Consider the following 11,141-nt stretch of genomic DNA (forward strand, 5'->3'; position numbering starts at 1 on the left):
GTGCTGACAACCCGCGCTACGCCACTGTCTCTGGGAATGTCTTATAAGCTGCCGTAGGTGTTTGAGCTGGAAGACCGGATAAAAATAAAGGTATAAATAATGCCAAGGCAACCAGATTGATATAAGTGCTATTTAGTGCCAAGCTGCAGTTGACGCTAAATACACCGTTATTCGCTTATTTACTTAAATTATTTCTAACCTGCCCTTTATTGAAAAACGATCCCAGCATGAGGTACGATGAGAATCAAAACACAGAGCTTAAAACCCACAAATAACATTCCAGTCCCCGTAACTATAAGAAGGGATTAAAAATGCAGTAAATAACAGTGATCATCAAAAGTAAAGACCAGGTTCATCCTTCAAAATAAATTCACAACAACTAACATCCTATAAATGCCCGAGAAATTAGAAAAGGAGAGGGAGTGTCGGTGCCAAATGTACTTCGGAGAAGAGGGCTTTCGGTTCTGGTTGCCTTACTTCAAAAAGGATATTGTAGAATAGGAAAAGGGCAACCAAAGTGATCAAGAGAATGGAGGAAAGGGTGTGTCATAGACTCATAGAATTTGTAGAGTTGGAAGGGACCCCAAGGGTCATCTAGTCCAACCCCCTGCAATGCAGGAATATTTTGTCCAGCTTTGGACTCGAACCCGGTGTTATGTATTCAGTGGTCTGCGTTTGCCTGAGCTTGAGTCTGGACTAAGGATTCTGAGCTCCTGTGTTCTGATTCGATACATAATGTCCAATCACAGAGCATTTCTGGATTTGGGCCCCTGCCATTGGCCTTTGAACTCTGAATTGTGATTCGCAGCTTGGAAGCTTAGACAGCCATTCACATTGGGAGTGGGAGTGGCCCAGGCTTTCAGGAATGAAATATTTACCCCTGTTTTCCAGTTATGTAGTTCAATAAAGGTTCTTACTGTTATTGCTGTGTCTTGTCTCGTGGGAACCCACCTACACTTCACCCACAATCCTGAGATTAAGGGTCTCATGCTCCACCACCCGAGCTATCCCCTGTCATTTGAGACTTTTTAATTTAGAGCAGGCATTGCCAAACTTGGCCCTCCAGCTGTTTTGGGACTACAACTCCCATCATCCCTAGCTAACAGAACCAGTGGTCAGGGATGGTGGGAATTGTAGTCCCAAAACAGCTGGAGGGACACCACTGATTTAGAGGAAAGTTTGGCCACCAAGTTTGGCCACCACTGATTTAGAGGAAAGCCAAGTTAAAGGTGACAAGATAGAATCAGGGCCGTCTTAAGTATATCCAGCACTGTGGTGCAAAGCTCCCTCCGGAGCCTGCCCCCCCTCCGTTTCCCAGAGTTTTTTAGGGAGGATGGCGCTGCCGGCAGGGCTGAAGGAGGTAGTCAGCGGCTGGAAGACGGCTCCTCTGGCAGGCAAGAGGCGGAGGCTGGACGCGGCGCCTCCTGGCTCAGCTGGCCACTTCGTGCCGCAGTGGCCACGGCAGACGGAGGCTCCGGGCGTGGCGTGGCGTGGCGGAGGCGGGCAAGGGCAGCGAGCTGATGCCAGGAGGCGCCGCATCCAGCTTCCACCTCTTCCCTGTCGCCCTCCAGCACTTGGCGCCCTGGTGCCCCGCGCCTCTAGCCTCTATAGGTAAGACGCCCCTGGATAGAATTACACCTGGCATGGAGAAGTGGATCCAGAAAAGTTTTTCTCCCTCTCTCTTGAATTCATAAACGTCCAACGCAGCTGAATGTTGAAATATCCGGGACAGGCAAAAGAAATTGCTTCCTCCTGCAGCACATAGTTCAGCTAGGAGACTCACTTCCATAGGATGACCGCCAACCTAGATGGCTTTGAAAGAGGCTATGCTCTGACTCCATGTTCAGAGGCAGCCATGTTTCTAAGTACCAGCCGCTGGAAATGGGGGGGGGGGGAGAGAGAGAGACCTTGTGTGACTCCTCTGGTTCCGAGTCCAAGCCCGAGTCCCAGGCCATCACACCTGTGTTACAACCAGTCTAGAAGCATCTGAAAGGAGAATTAGCCAAGGTTTTAAAGGGAGGTCAACATGAATTCCTGAGAAAATAGAGAGAAGGCACAAGATGGGGTCAACAGCATTCTTTATAGCCTTGCTGGTTGGTCAGAGCCAGTGTGGTGTAGTGGTTAAGAGCGGTAGATTCGTAATCTGGTGAACCGGGTTCGCTTCCCCGCTCCTCCACATGCAGCTGCTGGGTGACCTTGGGCTAGTCACACTTCTTGAAGTCTCTCAGCCCCACTCACCTCACAGAGTGTTTGTTGTGGGGGAGGAAGGGAAAGGAGAATGTTAGCCGCTTTGAGACTCCTTAGGGTAGTGATAAAGCAGAATATCAAATCCAAACTCTTCTTCTTGTGAACTAATCCTGCTTGCGAGTTTCTCACAGTCTTCTGATTGGCCAGTGTAAGAACCAGAGGAGCCATTGGCCTGATCCAGCAGGTTCTTCTTTTGATCAATAACTGCAGAAAGTGTCTCACAACACTTGTGAGTTCCAAAGAGTAACAACAAGTAGAAGCTAGAGACTGCACACAGTCGCCGGTGGCATTATGTTGTTGTTGTCGTTTAGTCGTGTCCGACTCTTCTTTTATTTATTTATTATATTTATTAAAGGTTTAGACAATAAAACAAACTTCACATTCACAACCGAAAAAGAAAAACACCATCACAATCAGTCAAAGAAGCCAAAAAGGACGAAGAAAACATACAAATAACAAAAAAGCAGAAAAATGACATAAAAAATGATTCAATTTCTTAAATATTATTTCCATAACCCTCTTTCCTGACTCCCTCACATCTCCCTTTTCTGTGTTCCCATTTACAAAATCTTATTCAGCAATACTTCACCTTCTTTCAAATCTTATTTTATATTATACATTTCAGCTGTCCGACTCTTCGTGACCCCCTGGACCAGAGCATGCCAGGCACTCCTGTCTTCCACTGCCTCCCACAGTTTGGTCAGACTCATGTTCGTAGCTTCGAGAACACTGTCCAACCATCTTGTCCTCTGTCGTCCCCTTCTCCTTGTGCCTTCCATCTTTCCCAACATCAGGGTCTTTTCCAGGGAGACTTCTCTTCTCATGAGGTGGCCAAAGTATTGGAGCCTCAGCTTCAGGATCTCTCCTTCCAGTGAGTGGTGGCATTATAATGCAGTGCAAAAATGAACTTGCCAGGCTAAGAGACAGGGGCTAATGCTAGACAAGATATTTAACACGACCAACCAGCAAGGCTATAAAGAATGCTGTTGACCCCATCTTGTGACTTCTCTCTGTTTTCTCAGGAATTCAAGCTGACCTCCCTTTAAAACCTTGGCTAATTCTCCTTTCAGTTGCTTCCAGACTGGTTCTAACATAGGTGTGATGGCCTAGGACTCGGGCTTGGGCTCGGAACCAGAGGAGACTCAGTCTGCACCGAATCCTTTGCCTCTGGCATTATCTGAACCAAGTCTGGGGCCTGATCCTGAAGAGTCCCAGTCTGCACAGGTTCCCCTGAAACAAAAACCAGCTGGGCCGAGTCAGGGGCCTGAGCCTGCCCTAGCTCCAGATGCGGGGATTACCTCGTTGCCCTCAGCTGGGCCATCACTTACAGCTGCTCCACTACCAGTTTGGTCAGGGGAGGCTGAGGCGGCCTCTGGGTCTAGTAACCCACCGATGTCTCCCGAGCTGCAGAGACTAAGGTCTGAGAGAAGGAGAGACCTGAGTACTTGCAGGAGGAGTGCTCACCTTCGGGCGAAACAGGGAGGTGAGTCACTGGGGGATCAGGACCGGCTGTTACCCCGACAAAGATAAAAGGCTGTCGGACCCCGCCCCAGGTTGCAGGAGCAACATTGCTGTGTGCTAGATCCTGCCTGAGAACCTGTACCTGTCCTTGCCTGGTTTCCTGCCTTGGCCCTGTCAGACTGACTCCCAATAGAACCTTCAGATTCTAGTCCGGTCCTGGACTGTGTTTCACAGGTTACCCCCAGGCCCAGCACAACACTGGAGAACAAGGGACTGAGGTGGATACCCATTGCAGACCTTAAAGGCTGGTGCAGGGAGGGAGTGCACTTTAAGTACAGTCATACCTCCGCGAATGTCTGCCCCCTCAATCGTCCATTTCGGTGGACGTCCGCGGCAAACCCAGAAGTACCGGAACAAGTTACTTCCAGGTTTGGCACTTTGTGCGTGTGCAGAAGCTCTAAATTGTGTAGAAGTGCGTGCGCAGAAGTGCAAAACTGCTCCACGCACACGTGCCGAGCGACGCTCTTTCGTCACATCTCTTTCGTCAAGCGTCTGGGGCTCCGGAACGGATCCCAGACGCTCGGCGAGGTACCACTGTATCTAGTTCTCAAGTTGTATGGGTTTTAGAAGTAATTTCTCAGGGACACATCTAAATTATCCATCCATTACTTTCACTTACTTCATATGACTAATATTTCTAATCACATAGTCGTGTATCTTGCATCCTGTTTACATTAACAGTGTCTTTCTTGTGCCTAAAAATGTATATACATTAATTGCATCTTTTGCCTTATTATTACATTATATTATAAATAAACTCCATTGAGCAGCGAATTCATCAGCCGGTGGATTTTTGTGAGGACTTAAAGAAACAGTTGCAAACTGCTGCAGAAATAAGGTGAATTAAGCTTAACATTGGAGAAATGAGGAACTGATTCAGCCATCCCTAGAGGATAGATTTAATCTATGCATTCCAACTAAAATTGTGTCCCCCTCGCACATGTGCTTAGCGCCAGAAGCAACGCTTCCATTGACAATATAACAAACACTGACAATATTCCGTTGTTGTTTTTTATTATGACAATTGATTAAATTGTATTGGCTGCCTCTGAAATCAGTAGGGGTGCAGTGCCTCAGTTAACCAGCAGAGGGCTCAGCGACGTGTTTGGATCTTATCCTTTCTTTCCAATTAGAGGCACACTTCAAAATACGGGTTACAATGTTGCATTATGACTCCAAATGCATGTATTCAAAAAACAACAACAACCTGACTCTGCAATTCTCCTTTCCCCTCTCTGGGCAGGGGAACTAGTCCTGGCTGTTTTTGCACTTCCCTGGGTGCAAGAAAGAGGACAGGGCAATGGTTGCCCAAAATGCGCCGCTACAGCTCTTGCTTGAGCTGTGAAAAGAACAGCACAGCTAAGGATCATAGATGCTGTAATGCTACCACCTAGTGAAGGAAAAGGAAGTTGCCATAGGCTTCTGGCAAGTATATCCAGAAGAGAGAAAACTATGTGGTTTGTGCTTCAACTGCCACAAGTCGTGAGACAGTATGGTGTAGTGGTTAAAGGACTAGGACTGGGGTGGTGGTGGGAAGGTTCATATCCCTACACAGCCAGAAAGCTCTTGGGCCCCTGTTGCACTCTCTCTGCTTAATGCCTAACCTACTTCGCAGGGTTGTTGTGACAATAAAAATGGAGATGGGGGAGAAAATCATGGGTTTCGTCCACAGTGGTGCTGAGTAACATGTCCCATCAGCGCAGGAAATTGTCTTACGAGAAGCGGACACGGAGCAATGGATCCAAACTACAAGAAAGAAGATTCCACCTAAACATTAGGAAGAACTTCCTGACAGTAAGAGCTGTTCAACAGTGGAATTTGCTGCCAAGGAGTGTGGTGGAGTCTCCTACTTTGGAGATCTTTAAGCAGAGGCTTGACAACCATATGTCAGGAGTGCTCTGATGGTGTTTCCTGCTTGGCAGGGGGTTGGACTCGATGGCCCTTGTGGTCTCTTCCAACTCTATGATTCTATGATTCTATGATTCTATGATCTTCTGGAATTATAGATTTGGAAGGCAAACCAACGCTCATCTAGTCCAACCACCTGCAATGCTGGATATATACACATTACAATCCAAAATATCACTTTGTGGCCAATTTTCACTGGAGGGTTATTCCACAAAATCAGCTCCATGTGAGTCAAAGGGTCAAAGCATGCAATGCACCTAATGATCCCCAAGCATTTCTGGTTTATTATAAGTGAATGAGATATATATGGATATTATGGTAAGAGCCGGGTCATCCACTGGTCATCTGCACTAACAACCTTGTCAACAGGGATGGAGAACCTGTGTCCCTCCAGACTGGTTGCTGCACCACAACTCCCATCATCCCTGACCATTGGCTTTCCTAACTGGGGCTGATGGGAGTTGTGGTCCAACAATATTTGGAGGACCACAGACTCCTCATCCCTGAACTATAGGATTCCATCTGTCCACACCAGGTGAACAGAGTAATCCTCTAGCTGAGGTGTTCTGTTGGGAGAAACTAGCATGGGGAGGGAAAGAAGGAAACATTATTTTATATATCAAACGAGCCTTAAAAATCATCCTCATTGTGAGGGAAATCTGGGCGAAAATGCCAGTTTATGTTTACTGTACACGTGTATAAAAGAGTTTGTTGTTGTTGTTTAGTCGTTTAGTCGTGTCTGACTCTTCGTGACCCCATGGACCAGAGCACGCCAGGCAGTCCTGTCTTCCACTGCCTCCTGCAGTTTGGTCAAACTCATGCTGGTAGCTTCGAGAACACTGTCCAACCATCTCGTCCTCTGTCGTCCCCTTCTCCTTGTGCCCTCAATCTTTCCCAACATCAGGGTCTTTTCCAGGGAGTCTTCTCTTCTCATGACATGGCCAAAGTATTGGAGCCTCAGCTTCAGGATCTGTCCTTCCAGTGAGCACTCAGGGCTGATTTCCTTCAGAATGGATAGGTTTGATCTTCTTGGAGCCCATGGGACTCTCAAGAGTCTCCTCCAGCACCATAATTCAAAAGCAAAAAGCAAAAAGAGTTAAGACTCACAAAAGGCTGAATTCCTAGATAGAACACATCTGTGATGTCATTTCCTTTGAACTTCTGTGGTGGGAAACTCAGACAAAGGATTTTAATGCTTAGTATTTCCTCCTTGCCTCAGATTGTCCTCTTCTTCATCTGCCTGCTGATGAAGATGGCTGTGTCATTTGTTCTCTCCTGAGAGCAAACGTCATCTTAGGACATTTTACTATGCAGGAAGTAACTTAAAAGTATCACTGCCTGCCTCGTATTTTTCACCGTACGTTGCTGAATACTGGCAAGACTTAAATGTAAGTAAACCTATTTTCTTATGCTTCCTATAGTCTGTAGGAGGAAAAGAGGGTGAATCCAGACTGCTGGGGCAATCCGGATAAGCATATTTAAGGCTAAGCAGCCTAGTCTCAAGTTTCCGTTTTACTCTGCAAAGGGATGGTAATATTTTAACTCAGAAAAAAGATCTAAACCTCACTCGAGGGAGAGTGGGGAGATAAATTAGGTTTGATATATCCTCTCCTACTTCTCAAAATCCACCCAAAACTCATAGGCTCTTCAAACAGTGCTAGTTTAATAAGCTCTACCACTGGCTATAGGGACGCGGGTGGCGCTGTGGGTTAAACCACAGAGCCTAGGACTTGCCAATCAGAAGGTCGGCAGTTTGAATCCCTGCGACAGGATGAGCTCCCGTTGTTTGGTCCCTGCTCCTGCCAACCTAGCAGTTCAAAAGCACATCAAAGTGCAAGTAGATAAATAGGTACCATTCCGGCGGGAAGGTAAACGGTGGTTCCGTGCACTGCCCTGGTTTGCCAGAAGCGGCTTAGTCATGCTGGACACATGACCCGGAAGCTGTACACCGGCTCATTCGGCCAATAAAGCGAGAGGAGCGCCGCAACCCCAGAGTCGTCCGTGACTGGACCTAATGGTCAGGGGTCCCTTTGCCTTTATGTGCTAACAGGAATCTTGGAGTGGAATCTAAGGGTGGAATGTCAGCAGCAGGATGTCAGGGTGGAATGATGCAGCAGGATGTCAGATGCATCCTGTCATGTCTCCCACACCCCTTTGGTCTGAGATGCTCTGGCACTGCCCACGCTCCCTGTACCACCTTCCCACTTTAGCCAAGATACAGCTATGAGCTGGGGCTTTACTGGGTATTTCACAACTCCCGCCGCCACATTTATTCCTGCTGCCACCACAGATAACTCTCATCTGAACACTTCACTCCTAACGTAGCCAAGAAGGAGTGTAATGCAACTGATTTATTAAAACCAAACACAGGGTTCAGGAGAACTTTGTGTGGGTTTCAAATGTTTCTATACCTTCTTTGTTACTTCATTCCAACCGAAACGATGACTATTGTTCCTATGATGCTAATCTAACCAACCCAACTTCATATTCACCAACTGTCACGGCCATCCTGCACATCTTGGCACCTGCAATTCCACCCTCCGAAACACAATTCCAGCTCTTTCCACTAGTCACCAAAACTCAACCGGTGCATCACTCACTGTCAGGGCGCTTGTCAGCAGCTCCCGGCTGGTTGCCCAGGAAAGTATAAAGATAAGGAAAAGTTTCTTACCGTCCTTTTTTATTTCAATCTTTACAGAAAGAGGCTATAGAGGGCCAGGAACTTCGGTTATAATATACAATTTGATGATTGGGAAAAACTATGGAAAGAAAACTTAAAATTTACTGCATGCACAACGTTAAAGGAAAACGTGATGAAAATGTTTTATAGATGGTATATGTCACCAGTAAAATTGGCAAAAATGTTTAAGACGTGTAACAAGTGTTGGAAATGTAAAGAAAAAGAAGGAATGTTTTATCATATGTGGTGGGATTGCAAGAAAGTGAAAAGTTTCTGGGAGTTGATATATAATGAGCTGAAAAAGATGTTAAAATACACATTTGTAAAGAAACCAGAGGCTTTTCTTTTAGGGATTACAGGAAACGAGATAAGAAGAAAAGACTGTAAACTTTTCCAATATGCAGTTACAGCGGCAAGGATTTTACTGGCCCAAAAATGAAACAAGAGGAAATACCAACGATTGAAGATTGGAGATTGAAACTGACAGACTATGCAGAATTGGACAAGTTAACTGGGAAAATTAGATATATTAAGGACCAAAAGTTCATCGAAGACTGGGGAAAATTTGTAGAATATCTGAAAAATACATGTGATGTGCAAACAACGTTAGTGGGATTTCAAGAAGCACTGTGAAATTTGAGGTGTATTGTTAAAAAATAATAGAAGTGGGAAGTAAGACTAATGACAATACTAATGAGAGGGAATGCGTAATTAAGAGGCAAAGATGGATGATTGTCAGAGAAGCTGAAGGAAGTCCAAAAAGAAAGAATTTGTTTGTTAAAAAATGGATAAAATTGTATATTTGTGTTGTAAATCAATAAAAAATTATTTTTTAAAAAAAAGAAAAGAAAGAGGCTATAGAACCCAGCCTCTTGAAATAATGACGTTGTCCCGAGTGAATCTCCACCCCCGTCTCTCCCTCTCCCTCATTCGTCATTCCCATCATCTCCTCTATGGGTGCTGACAAGTGCCCTCTGTCTTTGAGCTCTTTGCTCTCCTACTTTCAAGGCTTGCCAGGTTCTGGGAGATGGAGGGTCTGGAATGCTGTCTAATGACAACCTGTCAGGTGGGTGTTGTTCTGGGTCTCCCATGATTTCCCAGCTTTCCCCCTCAGCTGCCTCTAAGCTGAGACCTTCCTCAAACACCTGTTGTAAATCTAAACTGTCTTCCTCTTCGTCAGGATGGGGAGGTGGTCTCCACCATTCCTCCTCTGCTCACTCCCTGACACTCACATTCAAACCTTCACTCACCAGCCATCAGTCCAGACTCACTCTCTTCCCCATCTCACATACCTTAATTTTGCTAGTCTAAATGTCATTATTATATTTTAACTGGAATACATTTTGATTTAATACATGTGTACGCGACTTTGTATTCAAGCTCTAGAACAGGGATCAGCAAACTTTTTCAGCAGGGGGCCAGTCCACTGTTCCTCAGACCTTGTGGGGGGCCAGACTATATTTTGGGGAACAACATGAACAAATTCCTATGCCCCACAAATAACCCAGAGATGCATTTTAAATAAAAGCACACATTCTACTCATGTAAAAACACAATGTTTCCTGTGGGCCGGATTTAGAAGGCAACTGGGCCAGATCCAGCTCCCGGGCCTTAGTTTGCCTACCCATGCACTGGAACAGCCTTTCTCAACCTGTGGGTCCCCAGATGTTGTTGAACTACAACTCCCATCAACCCTAGCTAGCAAGGACAGAGCTCAGGGATGATGGGAGTTGTAGTCCAACAACATCTGAGTAGTCCAACAACATCCCCGCCCTCCCCAGCCAAGACCGGGCTCAGGGCGGCTAACAACCAATAATAAAAACAAGTTGATTAAAATACAACTTAAAAAACAATATTAAAATATAACATTAAAACATTAAGATGCAGCCTTATAAAATAAGTAATAAATGTTGGAACTGTAAGGAAAAGGAAGTCACTTTTTATTATCTGAGGTGGGAATGTAAGAAAGTGAAAGGCTTCTGGGAAATGATTTATAATGAGATGAAAAATATGTTGAAATATACCTTTATAAAAAAAAGAACCAGAAGCATTTTTACTTGCTATTGTAGGCACTGACATTAAAAGACAGGATAAAAAACTGTTTTTATACGCAGCAACTGCAGCAAGAGTATTATTGGCACAGAAATGGAAGCAGGAAGAACTACCGACGAAAGAGGAATAGCAGGTGAAACTGATGGACTACGCAGAATTGGATAAAATGACAGGGAGAATTCGAAACCAGCGGGACCAGAAATTCTTGAAAGATTGGAGTAAATATACGAGACAATTGTAACCAACTGACTACGCTTGTAGGACTACAAGAAGTTTTGTAAGGAGAACTATAGGAAATATTGCAGAAGAGATTTATGTGAATGGATTTTAAGTTATGGATTATTAAAAGTAACAGTTAGGATAACAAATGTAAGATTAAGAGATGAGGTTTGAAAATCATTAGACGTGGTTGGTGGAAGTCTCAGGCTAAAATAGCCAAAATGTTGTATAAGATGAGATGAGGTGATATGTTCTGTTTGGAAAATATATGTAAAAATGAATAAAAAAATGTATATTTAATAAAAACTTTGACATAACTAGATTTTGTATAGCACATTGTCCAGAATGAAAGAGTGCCTGTCACCAACCAATCCTCCCCCTACCTTAAGATCTCTAATGGGAGGCCTTCACCCTCTGAAGCAAGATGACGGAGGGTCTACCAGAAGCAGGGCCTTCTCAGTGGTGGCATATTCTCCCAGAGTGTCTTTACTGCACTAGGCAAAGGCCGTTTGAT

The sequence above is a fragment of the Podarcis liolepis genome, assembly GCF_965112155.1.
Source record: "Podarcis liolepis genome assembly, chromosome: 6".
Classification (NCBI taxonomy): domain Eukaryota; kingdom Metazoa; phylum Chordata; class Lepidosauria; order Squamata; family Lacertidae; genus Podarcis; species Podarcis liolepis.